The sequence below is a fragment of the Atractosteus spatula genome (genome assembly GCF_055471065.1).
Source record: "Atractosteus spatula isolate fAtrSpa1 chromosome 10 unlocalized genomic scaffold, fAtrSpa1.hap1 SUPER_10_unloc_11, whole genome shotgun sequence".
NCBI classification, from domain to species: domain Eukaryota; kingdom Metazoa; phylum Chordata; class Actinopteri; order Semionotiformes; family Lepisosteidae; genus Atractosteus; species Atractosteus spatula.
This window is the reverse complement of record NW_028296614.1, coordinates 289,942-306,225: the sequence shown is the minus strand read 5'-3', so window position 1 is coordinate 306,225 and position 16,284 is coordinate 289,942. Positions and strand designations below refer to the sequence as shown.

At 54.9% G+C, this 16,284-nt stretch overlaps 6 non-coding genes across 6 annotated transcripts; 2 read left to right on the top strand and 4 right to left on the bottom strand.

The window, feature by feature from the left end:
• Nucleotides 1-1,341: 1,341 nt before the first annotated feature.
• trnag-ccc (transfer RNA glycine (anticodon CCC)) lies at nt 1,342-1,414 on the bottom strand. The gene has a single exon. It is a non-coding gene; the product is annotated as a tRNA-Gly (tRNA).
• Nucleotides 1,415-4,040: 2,626 nt separating this feature from the next.
• Nucleotides 4,041-4,112, top strand: trnad-guc (transfer RNA aspartic acid (anticodon GUC)). Its single transcript has one exon. It is a non-coding gene; the product is annotated as a tRNA-Asp (tRNA).
• Nucleotides 4,113-6,345: 2,233 nt separating this feature from the next.
• Nucleotides 6,346-6,418, bottom strand: trnaf-gaa (transfer RNA phenylalanine (anticodon GAA)). Its single transcript has one exon. It is a non-coding gene; the product is annotated as a tRNA-Phe (tRNA).
• A 1,026-nt stretch (nt 6,419-7,444) lies between these two features.
• Nucleotides 7,445-7,516, top strand: trnad-guc (transfer RNA aspartic acid (anticodon GUC)). The gene has a single exon. It is a non-coding gene; the product is annotated as a tRNA-Asp (tRNA).
• A 4,028-nt stretch (nt 7,517-11,544) lies between these two features.
• Nucleotides 11,545-11,617, bottom strand: trnav-cac (transfer RNA valine (anticodon CAC)). The gene has a single exon. It is a non-coding gene; the product is annotated as a tRNA-Val (tRNA).
• A 3,339-nt stretch (nt 11,618-14,956) lies between these two features.
• trnav-cac (transfer RNA valine (anticodon CAC)) lies at nt 14,957-15,029 on the bottom strand. Its single transcript has one exon. It is a non-coding gene; the product is annotated as a tRNA-Val (tRNA).
• Nucleotides 15,030-16,284: the final 1,255 nt, after the last annotated feature.

Here is a 16,284-nt window from a genome sequence, read left to right as displayed (position 1 = left end):
AGCTACTGGACACACCCGCCCCTCCTCACACAGACCGTGGAAAAGCCCCCGAGTGGGAGGGCTCTCTCTTCCACCCAGGAGCTCTTGGACACGACGCACAGACAGAGCGCGGGGAGCCGCCGCCTGCAAACACGGCTCCAGGCAGGACTCCACTCCGCAGGAGCCGCAGAGCAGAGGAGATGGGGGCAGCTTAGTTCCTGTGCAGAGACCTGAGCTGTTGTTGCTGCGGACGCTGTCTTTTCTGTTCTCGGGGTAGGAGTGAATGTTGAGTTGCCCTTAGAAATGAAGCAGAGCACTTCAACGGCACGGGTGTGTGTGTGTGCGTGCGCCCTGGTGATTCTGGGAGACAGATCGAACCTGGGCTAAAAGAGAGGGGGCTTAGCCCTCTTCCATTTGCTAGTTCAGAGTTGTACAACCCATTTGTATCTGCTAGGCGGCGCAGTCGTCGTGCACAAAGAACGCTTTGAAAAGCGTCAAAAGCAAGTCATTCCGAGTTGGTCGTTTGTGTTTTCCGTTCAGACGCGAAATGCTGCAATGATCTCTCGGCTCCTCGGTTGTCATTTCTGCTCCGTAAAGGAATCACAGCACGCGTCGCCTTCCAGCACGCTGGGTCGGGACACGATGCCGGGGATCGAAGGGTGTGATGTCTTCCTCGTTAGTATAGTGGCGAGTATCCTTGCCTGTCACGCGTGAGACCGGGGTTCGATTCCCCGACAGGGAGTAGAAAGCTTTTCTTTTACCTCCTTAGAGAAAGGACTGCCTTTCACTTCTCTGTTTTCTTTCACAGCGTCGTGCACCTTTTCATTGCTCTCGCTTTCAGAGCCTCCGCACGGCACACGACTCGACATCAGAAAGCACATTGAAGTGAAAGCAGGAAGCGCTGCGACATGCACTGTGCAGATCCCGCCACACTAAGAGGTGAGTGGGTCTGTTCGATGCACAAAGAACGCTTTGATAAGCGTCAAAGGCAAGTCATTCCGAGTTGGTCGTTTGTGTTTTCTGTTCAGACGCGAAATGCTGAAATGATCTCTCGGCTCCTCGGTTGTCATTTCTGCTCCGTAAAGGAATCACAGCACGCGTCGGCTTCCAGCACGGTGGGTCGGGAAACGATGCCGGGGGTCGGAGAGAGCGATGTCTTCCTCGTTAGTATAGTGGTGATTATCCCCACCTGTCACGCGGGAGACTGGGGTACATCAGGACGCGCATTGGAGTGAAAGCAGGATGCGCTGCGACATGCACTGTGCAGATCCCGCCACACTAAGAGGTGAGTGGGTCTGTGCGATCACAGCGCTAGGCGAATCCCCAATCCCCTTTTGTGCGTGGCGACAAAAGAAGCCGGTCTGTTTCCGCCCAGTTTCGAACCAGGGACTTTTCGCGTGGGAGGCAAACGTGATAACCACTACACTACGGAAACGGTAGCAAACCCTTCCCAGCGGCCCAGTGCTGAGCTTCGCCAATGCGATTCAGCTGCTTCCAGTGCCTTTATTGGAGTGCGCTGATGGACCGTGCTCTCTCTCCAGAGACCAGCACGCCTGTCATGGACGGAGCAGGAAAAGCGGCGCCACATTCTACAGCCCTCTCCACGCAATCGACGAAATCGGGCTACTGAAGTGGAGAAAATCGCCTCTCCAGAAAGTGCAAATATCATCTTGGAGAGTATAAATCCTATTGCCGAAGGTCAGCCCTGTCTACCAGAGTAACCCTCCCACCTCCTGCAGCGATGATCAGCTCGTCTCACACGCGAGAAGTCTTCGGTTGGAAACAAGCGCCCCCTCTTCTCGCGCGTTTTGCACGTTCGAGTGGTTTTAATGCGGCTCCTTCGTACACGGTGCTGATCTTTTGGAAAGCAGGAGGCAAAACTGACACGTTCCCATACGGGGAGTCAAACCCGGGCCGCCTGGGTGAAAACCAGGAATCCTAACCGCTAGACCATATGGGAGCACACAACCCCGCTGTTCCGGGCATCATGCAAGCAAACTACATAAATATGAGAAAACACGCAAGAGAGTTGTCACTCAGAGTGTCGAAGGGTCGATGTATACTGGGGCTCAGTTGAAATGCAACGTCAGGACTTTTCCGAATTAGGTCACACGAAGAGAGCACAGCCTTTTCCGCCCTACCATGTGTGTATCGGTAACTCGCTGTGATCGTATAATGGTCAGTACTTTGCGTTGTGGCCGCAACAACCCCGGTTCGAATCCGGGTCACGGCAGAATAGGGGCGTCTGCTTTTACTACTTGCGCGAATGAAGGCAAAAAAAAGCCAATCGATGTGAACGAACGGCGCTTTACAGAGGAGTACTGCCTGACTGGATCGTTGATGAACGACAGAGGCCACTCCGACCTCTTCTCGGTTTTCTTCAACGACTTACTAAGGATCTTCTTCACATTCGCCCATGCAGGGGAAGCCAGTTACACCAAAGCAAACGCAGGAAAGTGCATTTCAAGCAGAGACCAGGAGGGACTTGTTTACACCGAGAGTGGTCGGAGAATGGAACAATGCGCCCAGCCCTGTTGCTGGAGCCGATTCTTGATGAGATCTTGGGCTCACTGGATGCTAATCTTTCTGTTGTTCTTGCAGGTCCTGCGCTGCTTTTGAGCCGACAGAGCTCGTCCTGGTCTGTCGGCACAGCCCAATTGCAAATGATCGGCTCCGCGTACAGAAGGAACGTGCGTTTGGTACAAGAGTGCATGAAGGCACCGGAAATACATTGGGAACAAATGACCGGTCGCTCAAGACCTCTGTGAAGTACAGGAGCGTGCAACAAGAGGCTGTTTCCGCCCGGTCTCGGACCGGGGACCTTTCGCGTGTTAGGCGAACGTGATAGCCGCTACACTACGGAAACCTGCAGGGACCGCTGCTGGTGTCTCGCTTGCGTTTCGGGCTGAGAATGGGAAGCGTCACTTTAGGCAGGGGGCGCTGGAAAGAGGAACAAAGGGCGCGATGAAACAAAATGCCGAAACCCGGGATAGAACCAGGGACCTTTAGATCTTCAGTCTAACGCTCTCCCAACTGAGCTATTTCGGCAGTGCACAGAGCCCACAGCCACCTGCTCCAGTGGCATGAGCGCACCAAGAGGAGCGGGAGAGTGTTGCAGGAACGTCACTCAGAAGGAAAGCCACCCAGCTGCGCCCTCTGAGCTCTGTCCAGCGCATCTTCCTCGCATGGACTCCTGCCTGCGACGGGCAGGAAACAATTAGCAAGAACAGAACAGCACCCCATGGGTGTCTCATGACCACACCTTAGGTTGTGACACGTGCAGGTGTGAGGGGTTGCCGGGCTACTCTGGAGCAGAGCTTGGGCGGAGGGGGGGCGGGAAAGCAGACAAAGAGGTGACACCTCAAGGTCTGCACGATCACAGCTCTCCGCCGCCCCAGGCTTCCGCTCGATAAGCTACTGGACACACCCGCCCCTCCTCACACAGACCGTGGAAAAGCCCCCGAGTGGGAGGGCTCTCTCTTCCTCCCAGGAGCTCTTGGACACGACGCACAGACAGAGCGCGGGGAGCCGCCGCCTGCAAACATGGCTCCAGGCAGGACTCCACTCCGCAGGAGCCGCAGAGCAGAGGAGATGGGGGCAGCTTAGTTCCTGTGCAGAGACCTGAGCTGTTGTTGCTGCGGACGCTGTCTTTTCTGTTCTCGGGGTAGGAGTGAATGTTGAGTTGCCCTTAGAAATGAAGCAGAGCACTTCAACGGCACGGGTGTGTGTGTGTGCGTGCGCCCTGGTGATTCTGGGAGACAGATCGAACCTGGGCTAAAAGAGAGGGGGCTTAGCCCTCTTCCATTTGCTAGTTCAGAGTTGTACAACCCATTTGTATCTGCTAGGCGGCGCAGTCGTCGTGCACAAAGAACGCTTTGAAAAGCGTCAAAAGCAAGTCATTCCGAGTAGGTCGTTTGTGTTTTCCGTTCAGACGCGAAATGCTGAAATGATCTCTCGGCTCCTCGGTTGTCATTTCTGCTCCGTAAAGAAATCACAGCACGCGTCGCCTTCCAGCACGCTGGGTGGGGACACGATGCCGGGGATCGAAGGGTGTGATGTCTTCCTCGTTAGTATAGTGGCAAGTATCCCCGCCTGTCACGCGGGAGACCGGGGTTCGATTCCCCGACGGGGAGTAGAAAGCTTTTCTTTTACCTCCTTAGAGAAAGGACTGCCTTTCACTTCTCTGTTTTCTTTCACAGCGTCGTGCACCTTTTCATTGCTGTCGCTTTCAGAGCCTCCGCACGGCACACGACTCGACATCAGAAAGCACATTGAAGTGAAAGCAGGAAGCGCTGCGACATGCACTGTGCAGATCCAGCCACACTAAGAGGTGAGTGGGTCTGTTCGATGCACAAAGAACGCTTTGATAAGCGTCAAAGGCAAGTCATTCCGAGTTGGTCGTTTGTGTTTTCTGTTCAGACGCGAAATGCTGAAATGATCTCTCGGCTCCTCGGTTGTCATTTCTGCTCCGTAAAGAAATCACAGCACGCGTCGGCTTCCAGCACGGTGGGTCGGGACACGATGCCGGGGGTCGGAGAGAGCGATGTCTTCCTCGTTAGTATAGTGGTGATTATCCCCACCTGTCACGCGGGAGACTGGGGTACATCAGGACGCGCATTGGAGTGAAAGCAGGATGCGCTGCGACATGCACTGTGCAGATCCCGCCACACTTAGAGGTGAGTGGGTCTGTGCGATCACAGCGCTAGGCGAATCCCCAATCCCCTTTTGTGCGTGGCGACAAAAGAAGCCGGTCTGTTTCCGCCCAGTTTCGAACCAGGGACTTTTCGCGTGTGAGGCAAACGTGATAACCACTACACTACGGAAACGGTAGCAAACCCTTCCCAGCGGCCCAGTGCTGAGCTTCGCCAATGCGATTCAGCTGCTTCCAGTGCCTTTATTGGAGTGCACTGATGGACCGTGCTCTCTCTCCAGAGACCAGCACGCCTGTCATGGACGGAGCAGGAAAAGCGGCGCCACATTCTACAGCCCTCTCCACGCAATCGACGAAATCGGGCTACTGAAGTGGAGAAAATCGCCTCTCCAGAAAGTGCAAATATCATCTTGGAGAGTATAAATCCTATTGCCGAAGGTCAGCCCTGTCTACCAGAGTAACCCTCCCACCTCCTGCAGCGATGATCAGCTCGTCTCACACGCGAGAAGTCTTCGGTTGGAAACAAGCGCCCCCTCTTCTCGCGCGTTTTGCACGTTCGAGTGGTTTTAATGCGGCTCCTTCGTACACGGTGCTGATCTTTTGGAAAGCAGGAGGCAAAACTGACACGTTCCCATACCGGGAGTCAAACCCGGGCCGCCTGGGTGAAAACCAGGAATCCTAACCGCTAGACCATATGGGAGCACACAACCCCGCTGTTCCGGGCATCATGCAAGCAAACTACATAAATATGAGAAAACACGCAAGAGAGTTGTCACTCAGAGTGTCGAAGGGTCGATGTATACTGGGGCTCAGTTGAAATGCAACGTCAGGACTTTTCCGAATTAGGTCACACGAAGAGAGCACAGCCTTTTCCGCCCTACCATGTGTGTATTGGTAACTCGCCGTGATCGTATAGTGGTCAGTACTTTGCGTTGTGGCCGCAACAACCCCGGTTCGAATCCGGGTCACGGCAGAATAGGGGCGTCTGCTTTTACTACTTGCGCGAATGAAGGCAAAAAAAAGCCAATGGATGTGAACGAACGGCGCTTTACAGAGGAGTACTGCCTGACTGGATCGTTGATGAACGACAGAGGCCACTCCGACCTCTTCTCGGTTTTCTTCAACGACTTACTAAGGATCTTCTTCACATTCGCCCATGCAGGGGAAGCCAGTTACACCAAAGCAAACGCAGGAAAGTGCATTTCAAGCAGAGACCAGGAGGGACTTGTTTACACCGAGAGTGGTCGGAGAATGGAACAATGCGCCCAGCCCTGTTGCTGGAGCCGATTCTTGATGAGATCTTGGGCTCACTGGATGCTAATCTTTCTGTTGTTCTTGCAGGTCCTGCGCTGCTTTTGAGCCGACAGAGCTCGTCCTGGTCTGTCGGCACAGCCCAATTGCAAATGATCGGCTCTGCGTACAGAAGGAACGTGCGTTTGGTACAAGAGTGCATGAAGGCACCGGAAATACATTGGGAACAAATGACCGGTCGCTCAAGACCTCTGTGAAGTACAGGAGCGTGCAACAAGAGGCTGTTTCCGCCCGGTCTCGAACCGGGGACCTTTCGCGTGTTAGGCGAACGTGATAGCCGCTACACTACGGAAACCTGCAGGAACCGCTGCTGGTGTCTCGCTTGCGTTTCGGGCTGAGAAAGGGAAGCGTCACTTTAGGCAGGGGGCGCTGGAGAGAGGAACAAAGGGCGCGATGAAACAAAATGCCGAAACCCGGGATCGAACCAGGGACCTTTAGATCTTCAGTCTAACGCTCTCCCAACTGAGCTATTTCGGCAGTGCACAGAGCCCACAGCCACCTGCTCCAGCCTTCCTGTATTGCGGCATGAGCGCACCAAGAGGAGCTGGAGAGTGTTGCAGGAACGTCACTCAGAAGGAAAGCCACCCAGCTGCGCCCTCTGAGCTCTGTCCAGAGCATCTTCCTCGCATGGACTCCTGCCTGCGACGGGCAGGAAACAATTAGCAAGAACAGAACAGCACCCCATGGGTGTCTCATGACCACACCTTAGGTTGTGACACGTGCAGGTGTGAGGGGTTGCCGGGCTACTCTGGAGCAGAGCTTGGGCGGAGGGGGGGCGGGAAAGCAGACAAAGAGGTGACACCTCAAGGTCTGCACGATCACAGCTCTCCGCCGCCCCAGGCTTCCGCTCGATAAGCTACTGGACACACCCGCCCCTCCTCACACAGACCGTGGAAAAGCCCCCGAGTGGGAGGGCTCTCTCTTCCTCCCAGGAGCTCTTGGACACGACGCACAGACAGAGCGCGGGGAGCCGCCGCCTGCAAACATGGCTCCAGGCAGGACTCCACTCCGCAGGAGCCGCAGAGCAGAGGAGATGGGGGCAGCTTAGTTCCTGTGCAGAGACCTGAGCTGTTGTTGCTGCGGACGCTGTCTTTTCTGTTCTCGGGGTAGGAGTGAATGTTGAGTTGCCCTTAGAAATGAAGCAGAGCACTTCAACGGCACGGGTGTGTGTGTGTGCGTGCGCCCTGGTGATTCTGGGAGACAGATTGAACCTGGGCTAAAAGAGAGGGGGCTTAGCCCTCTTCCATTTGCTAGTTCAGAGTTGTACAACCCATTTGTATCTGCTAGGCGGCGCAGTCGTCGTGCACAAAGAACGCTTTGAAAAGCGTCAAAAGCAAGTCATTCCGAGTTGGTCGTTTGTGTTTTCCGTTCAGACGCGAAATGCTGAAATGATCTCTCGGCTCCTCGGTTGTCATTTCTGCTCCGTAAAGAAATCACAGCACGCGTCGCCTTCCAGCACGCTGGGTCGGGACACGATGCCGGGGATCGAAGGGTGTGATGTCTTCCTCGTTAGTATAGTGGCAAGTATCCCCGCCTGTCACGCGGGAGACCGGGGTTCGATTCCCCGACGGGGAGTAGAAAGCTTTTCTTTTACCTCCTTAGAGAAAGGACTGCCTTTCACTTCTCTGTTTTCTTTCACAGCGTCGTGCACCTTTTCATTGCTCTCGCTTTCAGAGCCTCCGCACGGCACACGACTCGACATCAGAAAGCACATTGAAGTGAAAGCAGGAAGCGCTGCGACATGCACTGTGCAGATCCAGCCACACTAAGAGGTGAGTGGGTCTGTTCGATGCACAAAGAACGCTTTGATAAGCGTCAAAGGCAAGTCATTCCGAGTTGGTCGTTTGTGTTTTCTGTTCAGACGCGAAATGCTGAAATGATCTCTCGGCTCCTCGGTTGTCATTTCTGCTCCGTAAAGAAATCACAGCACGCGTCGGCTTCCAGCACGGTGGGTCGGGACACGATGCCGGGGGTCGGAGAGAGCGATGTCTTCCTCGTTAGTATAGTGGTGATTATCCCCACCTGTCACGCGGGAGACTGGGGTACATCAGGACGCGCATTGGAGTGAAAGCAGGATGCGCTGCGACATGCACTGTGCAGATCCCGCCACACTTAGAGGTGAGTGGGTCTGTGCGATCACAGCGCTAGGCGAATCCCCAATCCCCTTTTGTGCGTGGCGACAAAAGAAGCCGGTCTGTTTCCGCCCAGTTTCGAACCAGGGACTTTTCGCGTGTGAGGCAAACGTGATAACCACTACACTACGGAAACGGTAGCAAACCCTTCCCAGCGGCCCAGTGCTGAGCTTCGCCAATGCGATTCAGCTGCTTCCAGTGCCTTTATTGGAGTGCGCTGATGGACCGTGCTCTCTCTCCAGAGACCAGCACGCCTGTCATGGACGGAGCAGGAAAAGCGGCGCCACATTCTACAGCCCTCTCCACGCAATCGACGAAATCGGGCTACTGAAGTGGAGAAAATCGCCTCTCCAGAAAGTGCAAATATCATCTTGGAGAGTATAAATCCTATTGCCGAAGGTCAGCCCTGTCTACCAGAGTAACCCTCCCACCTCCTGCAGCGATGATCAGCTCGTCTCACACGCGAGAAGTCTTCGGTTGGAAACAAGCGCCCCCTCTTCTCGCGCGTTTTGCACGTTCGAGTGGTTTTAATGCGGCTCCTTCGTACACGGTGCTGATCTTTTGGAAAGCAGGAGGCAAAACTGACACGTTCCCATGCCGGGAGTCAAACCCGGGCCGCCTGGGTGAAAACCAGGAATCCTAACCGCTAGACCATATGGGAGCACACAACCCCGCTGTTCCGGGCATCATGCAAGCAAACTACATAAATATGAGAAAACACGCAAGAGAGTTGTCACTCAGAGTGTCGAAGGGTCGATGTATACTGGGGCTCAGTTGAAACGCAACGTCAGGACTTTTCCGAATTAGGTCACACGAAGAGAGCACAGCCTTTTCCGCCCTACCATGTGTGTATCGGTAACTCGCCGTGATCGTATAGTGGTCAGTACTTTGCGTTGTGGCCGCAACAACCCCGGTTCGAATCCGGGTCACGGCAGAATAGGGGCGTCTGCTTTTACTACTTGCGCGAATGAAGGCAAAAAAAAGCCAATGGATGTGAACGAACGGCGCTTTACAGAGGAGTACTGCCTGACTGGATCGTTGATGAACGACAGAGGCCACTCCGACCTCTTCTCGGTTTTCTTCAACGACTTACTAAGGATCTTCTTCACATTCGCCCATGCAGGGGAAGCCAGTTACACCAAAGCAAACGCAGGAAAGTGCATTTCAAGCAGAGACCAGGAGGGACTTGTTTACACCGAGAGTGGTCGGAGAATGGAACAATGCGCCCAGCCCTGTTGCTGGAGCCGATTCTTGATGAGATCTTGGGCTCACTAAGAGGCCCCCGCTGGATGCTAATCTTTCTGTTGTTGTTGCAGGTCCTGCGCTGCTTTTGAGCCGACAGAGCTCGTCCTGGTCTGTCGGCACAGCCCAATTGCAAATGATCGGCTCCGCGTACAGAAGGAACGTGCGTTTGGTACAAGAGTGCATGAAGGCACCGGAAATACATTGGGAACAAATGACCGGTCGCTCAAGACCTCTGTGAAGTACAGGAGCGTGCAAAAAGAGGCTGTTTCCGCCCGGTCTCGAACCGGGGACCTTTCGCGTGTGAGGCGAACGTGATAGCCGCTACACTACGGAAACCTGCAGGGACCGCTGCTGGTGTCTCGCTTGCGTTTCGGGCTGAGAAAGGGAAGCGTCACTTTAGGCAGGGGGCGCTGGAGAGAGGAACAAAGGGCGCGATGAAACAAAATGCCGAAACCCGGGATCAAACCAGGGACTTTTAGATCTTCAGTCTAACGCTCTCCCAACTGACCTATTTCGGCAGTGCGCAGAGCCCACAGCCACCTGCTCCAGCCTTCCTGTGTTGCGGCATGAGCGCACCAAGAGGAGCGGGAGAGTGTTGCAGGAACGTCACTCAGAAGGAAAGCCACCCATCTGTGCCCTCTGAGCTCTGTCCAGAGCATCTTCCTCGCATGGACTCCTGCCTGCGACGGGCAGGAAACAATTAGCAAGAACAGAGCAGCACCCCATGGGTGTCTCATGACCACACCTTAGGTTGTGACACGTGCAGGTGTGAGGGGTTGCCGGGGTACTCTGGAGCAGAGCTTGGGCGGAGGGGGGGCGGGAAAGCAGACAAAGAGGTGACACCTCAAGGTCTGCACGATCACAGCTCTCCGCCGCCCCAGGCTTCCGCTCGATAAGCTACTGGACACACCCGCCCCTCCTCACACAGACCGTGGAAAAGCCCCCGAGTGGGAGGGCTCTCTCTTCCTCCCAGGAGCTCTTGGACGCACAGACAGAGCGCGGGGAGCCGCCGCCTGCAAACACGGCTCCAGGCAGGACTCCACTCCGCAGGAGCCGCAGAGCAGAGGAGATGGGGGCAGCTTAGCTCCTGTGCAGAGACCTGAGCTGTTGTTGCTGCGGACACTGTCTTTTCTGTTCTCGGGGTAGGAGTGAATGTTGAGTTGCCCTTAGAAATGAAGCAGAGCACTTCAACGGCACGGGTGTGTGTGCGTGCGCCCTGGTGATTCTGGGAGACAGATCGAACCTGGGCTAAAAGAGAGGGGGCTTAGCCCTCTTCCATTTGCTAGTTCAGAGTTGTACAACCCATCTGTATCTGCTAGGCGGCGCAGTCGTCGTGCACAAAGAACGCTTTGAAAAGCGTCAAAAGCAAGTCATTCCGAGTTGGTCGTTTGTGTTTTCCGTTCAGACGCGAAATGCTGACATGATCTCTCGGCTCCTCGGTTGTCATTTCTGTTCCGTAAAGGAATCACAGCACGCGTCGCCTTCCAGCACGCTGGGTCGGGACACGATGCCGAGGATCGGAGAGTGCGGTGTCTTCCTCGTTAGTATAGTGGCAAGTATCCCCGCCTGTCACGCGGGAGACCAGGGTTCGATTCCCTGACGGGGAGTAGAAAGCTTTTCTTTTACCTCCTTAGAGAAAGGACTGCCTTTCACTTCTCTGTTTTCTTTCACAGCGCCGTGCACCTTTTCATTGCTCTCGCTTTCAGAGCCTCCGCACGGCACACGACTCGACATCAGGAAGCACATTGAAGTGAAAGCAGGAAGCGCTGCGACATGCACTGTGCAGATCCCGCCACACTAAGAGGTGAGTGGGTCTGTTCGATGCACAAAGAACGCTTTGAAAGCATCAAAGGCAAATCATTCCGAGTTGGTCGTTTGTGTTTTCTGTTCAGACGCGAAATGCTGAAATGATCTCTCGGCTCCTCGGTTGTCATTTCTGCTCCGTAAAGGAATCACAGCAGGCGTCGGCTTCCAGCACGGTGGGTCGGGACACGATGCCGGGGGTCGGAGAGAGCGATGTCTTCCTCGTTAGTATAGTGGTGATTATCCGCACCTGTCACGCGGGAGACTGGGGTACATCAGGACGCGCATTGAAGTGAAAGCAGGATGCGCTGCGACATGCACTGTGCAGATCCCGCCACACTAAGAGGTGAGTGGGTCTGTTCGATCACTGCGCTAGGCGAATCCCCAATCCCCTTTTGTGCGTGCCGACAAAGGAAGCCGGTCTGTTTCCGCCCGGTTTCGAACCGGGGACCTTTCGCGTGTGAGGCGAACGTGATAACCACTACACTACGGAAACGGTGGCAATCCCTGCCCAGCGGCCCAGCGCTGAGCTTCGCCAATGCGATTCAGCTGCTTCCAGTGCCTTTATTGGAGTGCGCTGATGGACCGTGCTCTCTCTCCAGAGACCAGCACGCCTGTCATGGACGGAGCAGGAAAGGCGGCGCCACATTCTACAGCCCTCTCCACGCAATCGACGAAATCGGGCTACTGAAGTGGAGAAAATCGCCTCTCCAGAAAGTGCAAATATCATCTTGGAGAGTATAAATCCTATTGCCGAAGGTCAGCCCTGTCTACCAGAGTAACCCTCCCACCTCCTGCAGGGATGATCAGCTCGTCTCACACGCGAGAAGTCTTCGGTTGGAAACAAGCGCCCCCTCTTCTCGCGCGATTTGCACGTTCGAGTGGTTTTAATGCGGCTCCTTCGTACACGGTGCTGATCTTTTGGAAAGCAGGAGGCAAAACTGACAGGTTCCCATACCGGGAGTCGATCCCAGGCCGCCCGGGTGAAAACCGGAAATCCTAACCGCTAGACCATATGGGAGCACACACCCCTGCTGTTCCGGGCATCATGCAAGCAAACTACATAAATATGAGAAAACGCGCAAGAGAGTTGTCACTCAGAGTGTCGAAGGGTCGATGTATACTGGGGCTCAGTTGAAATGCAACGTCAGGACTTTTCCGAATTAGATCACACGAAGAGAGCACAGCCTTTTCCGCCCTGCCACGTGGGTATCGGTAACTCGCCGTGATCGTATAGTGGTCAGTACTTTGCGTTGTGGCCGCAACAACCCCGGTTCGAATCCGGGTCACGGCAGAATAGGGGCGTCTGCTTTGACTACTTGCGCGAATGAAGGCAAAAAAAAGCCAATCGATGTGAACGAACGGCGCTTTACAGAGGAGTACTGCCTGACTGGATCGTTGATGAACGACAGAGGCCACTCTGACCTCTTCTCGGTTTTCTTCAATGACTTACTAAGGATCTTCTTCACATTCGCCCATGCAGGGGAAGCCAGTTACACCAAAGCAAACGCAGGAAAGTGCATTTCAAGCAGAGACCAGGAGGGACTTGTTTACACCGAGAGTGGTCGGAGAATGGAACAATGCGCCCAGCCCTGTTGCTGGAGCCGATTCTTGATGAGATCTTGGGCTCACTAAGAGGCCCCCGCTGGATGCTAATCTTTCTGTTGTTGTTGCAGGTCCTGCGCTGCTTTTGAGCCGACAGAGCTCGTCCTGGTCTGTCGGCACAGCCCAATTGCAAATGATCGGCTCCGCGTACAGAAGGAACGTGCGTTTGGTACAAGAGTGCATGAAGGCACCGGAAATACATTGGGAACAAATGACCGGTCGCTCAAGACCTCTGTGAAGTACAGGAGCGTGCAAAAAGAGGCTGTTTCCACCCGGTCTCGAACCGGGGACCTTTCGCGTGTGAGGCGAACGAGATAGCCGCTACACTACGGAAACCTGCAAGGACCGCTGCTGGTGTCTCGCTTGCGTTTCGGGCTGAGAAAGGGAAGCGTCACTTTAGGCAGGGGGCGCTGGAGAGAGGAACAAAGGGCGCGATGAAACAAAATGCCGAAACCCGGGATCAAACCAGGGACTTTTAGATCTTCAGTCTAACGCTCTCCCAACTGACCTATTTCGGCAGTGCGCAGAGCCCACAGCCACCTGCTCCAGCCTTCCTGTGTTGCGGCATGAGCGCACCAAGAGGAGCGGGAGAGTGTTGCAGGAACGTCACTCAGAAGGAAAGCCACCCAGCTGTGCCCTCTGAGCTCTGTCCAGCGCATCTTCCTCGCATGGACTCCTGCCTGCGAGGGGCAGGAAACAATTAGCAAGAACAGAGCAGCACCCCATGGGTGTCTCATGACCACACCTTAGGTTGTGACACGTGCAGGTGTGAGGGGTTGCCGGGCTACTCTGGAGCAGAGCTTGGGAGGAGGGGGGGCGGGAAAGCAGACAAAGAGGTGACACCTCAAGGTCTGCACGATCACAGCTCTCCGCCGCCCCAGGCTTCCGCTCGATAAGCTACTGGACACACCCGCCCCTCCTCACACAGACCGTGGAAAAGCCCCCGAGTGGGAGGGCTCTCTCTTCCTCCCAGGAGCTCTTGGACGCACAGACAGAGCGCGGGGAGCCGCCGCCTGCAAACACGGCTCCAGGCAGGACTCCACTCCGCAGGAGCCGCAGAGCAGAGGAGATGGGGGCAGCTTAGCTCCTGTGCAGAGACCTGAGCTGTTGTTGCTGCGGACGCTGTCTTTTCTGTTCTCGGGGTAGGAGTGAATGTTGAGTTGCCCTTAGAAATGAAGCAGAGCACTTCAACGGCACGGGTGTGTGTGTGTGCGTGCGCCCTGGTGATTCTGGGAGACAGATCGAACCTGGGCTAAAAGAGAGGGGGCTTAGCCCTCTTCCATTTGCTAGTTCAGAGTTGTACAACCCATCTGTATCTGCTAGGCGGCGCAGTCGTCGTGCACAAAGAACGCTTTGAAAAGCGTCAAAAGCAAGTCATTCCGAGTTGGTCGTTTGTGTTTTCCGTTCAGACGCGAAATGCTGACATGATCTCTCGGCTCCTCGGTTGTCATTTCTGTTCCGTAAAGGAATCACAGCACGCGTCGCCTTCCAGCACGCTGGGTCGGGACACGATGCCGAGGATCGGAGAGTGCGGTGTCTTCCTCGTTAGTATAGTGGCAAGTATCCCCGCCTGTCACGCGGGAGACCAGGGTTCGATTCCCTGACGGGGAGTAGAAAGCTTTTCTTTTACCTCCTTAGAGAAAGGACTGCCTTTCACTTCTCTGTTTTCTTTCACAGCGCCGTGCACCTTTTCATTGCTCTCGCTTTCAGAGCCTCCGCACGGCACACGACTCGACATCAGGAAGCACATTGAAGTGAAAGCAGGAAGCGCTGCGACATGCACTGTGCAGATCCCGCCACACTAAGAGGTGAGTGGGTCTGTTCGATGCACAAAGAACGCTTTGAAAGCATCAAAGGCAAATCATTCCGAGTTGGTCGTTTGTGTTTTCTGTTCAGACGCGAAATGCTGAAATGATCTCTCGGCTCCTCGGTTGTCATTTCTGCTCCGTAAAGGAATCACAGCAGGCGTCGGCTTCCAGCACGGTGGGTCGGGACACGATGCCGGGGGTCGGAGAGAGCGATGTCTTCCTCGTTAGTATAGTGGTGATTATCCGCACCTGTCACGCGGGAGACTGGGGTACATCAGGACGCGCATTGAAGTGAAAGCAGGATGCGCTGCGACATGCACTGTGCAGATCCCGCCACACTAAGAGGTGAGTGGGTCTGTTCGATCACTGCGCTAGGCGAATCCCCAATCCCCTTTTGTGCGTGCCGACAAAGGAAGCCGGTCTGTTTCCGCCCGGTTTCGAACCGGGGACCTTTCGCGTGTGAGGCGAACGTGATAACCACTACACTACGGAAACGGTGGCAATCCCTGCCCAGCGGCCCAGCGCTGAGCTTCGCCAATGCGATTCAGCTGCTTCCAGTGCCTTTATTGGAGTGCGCTGATGGACCGTGCTCTCTCTCCAGAGACCAGCACGCCTGTCATGGACGGAGCAGGAAAGGCGGCGCCACATTCTACAGCCCTCTCCACGCAATCGACGAAATCGGGCTACTGAAGTGGAGAAAATCGCCTCTCCAGAAAGTGCAAATATCATCTTGGAGAGTATAAATCCTATTGCCGAAGGTCAGCCCTGTCTACCAGAGTAACCCTCCCACCTCCTGCAGGGATGATCAGCTCGTCTCACACGCGAGAAGTCTTCGGTTGGAAACAAGCGCCCCCTCTTCTCGCGCGATTTGCACGTTCGAGTGGTTTTAATGCGGCTCCTTCGTACACGGTGCTGATCTTTTGGAAAGCAGGAGGCAAAACTGACAGGTTCCCATACCGGGAGTCGATCCCAGGCCGCCCGGGTGAAAACCAGAAATCCTAACCGCTAGACCATATGGGAGCACACACCCCTGCTGTTCCGGGCATCATGCAAGCAAACTACATAAATATGAGAAAACGCGCAAGAGAGTTGTCACTCAGAGTGTCGAAGGGTCGATGTATACTGGGGCTCAGTTGAAATGCAACGTCAGGACTTTTCCGAATTAGATCACACGAAGAGAGCACAGCCTTTTCCGCCCTGCCACGTGGGTATCGGTAACTCGCCGTGATCGTATAGTGGTCAGTACTTTGCGTTGTGGCCGCAACAACCCCGGTTCGAATCCGGGTCACGGCAGAATAGGGGCGTCTGCTTTGACTACTTGCGCGAATGAAGGCAAAAAAAAGCCAATCGATGTGAACGAACGGCGCTTTACAGAGGAGTACTGCCTGACTGGATCGTTGATGAACGACAGAGGCCACTCTGACCTCTTCTCGGTTTTCTTCAATGACTTACTAAGGATCTTCTTCACATTCGCCCATGCAGGGGAAGCCAGTTACACCAAAGCAAACGCAGGAAAGTGCATTTCAAGCAGAGACCAGGAGGGACTTGTTTACACCGAGAGTGGTCGGAGAATGGAACAATGCGCCCAGCCCTGTTGCTGGAGCCGATTCTTGATGAGATCTTGGGCTCACTAAGAGGCCCCCGCTGGATGCTAATCTTTCTGTTGTTGTTGCAGGTCCTGCGCTGCTTTTGAGCCGACAGAGCTCGTCCTGGTCTGTCGGCACAGCCCAATTGCAAATGATCGGCTCCG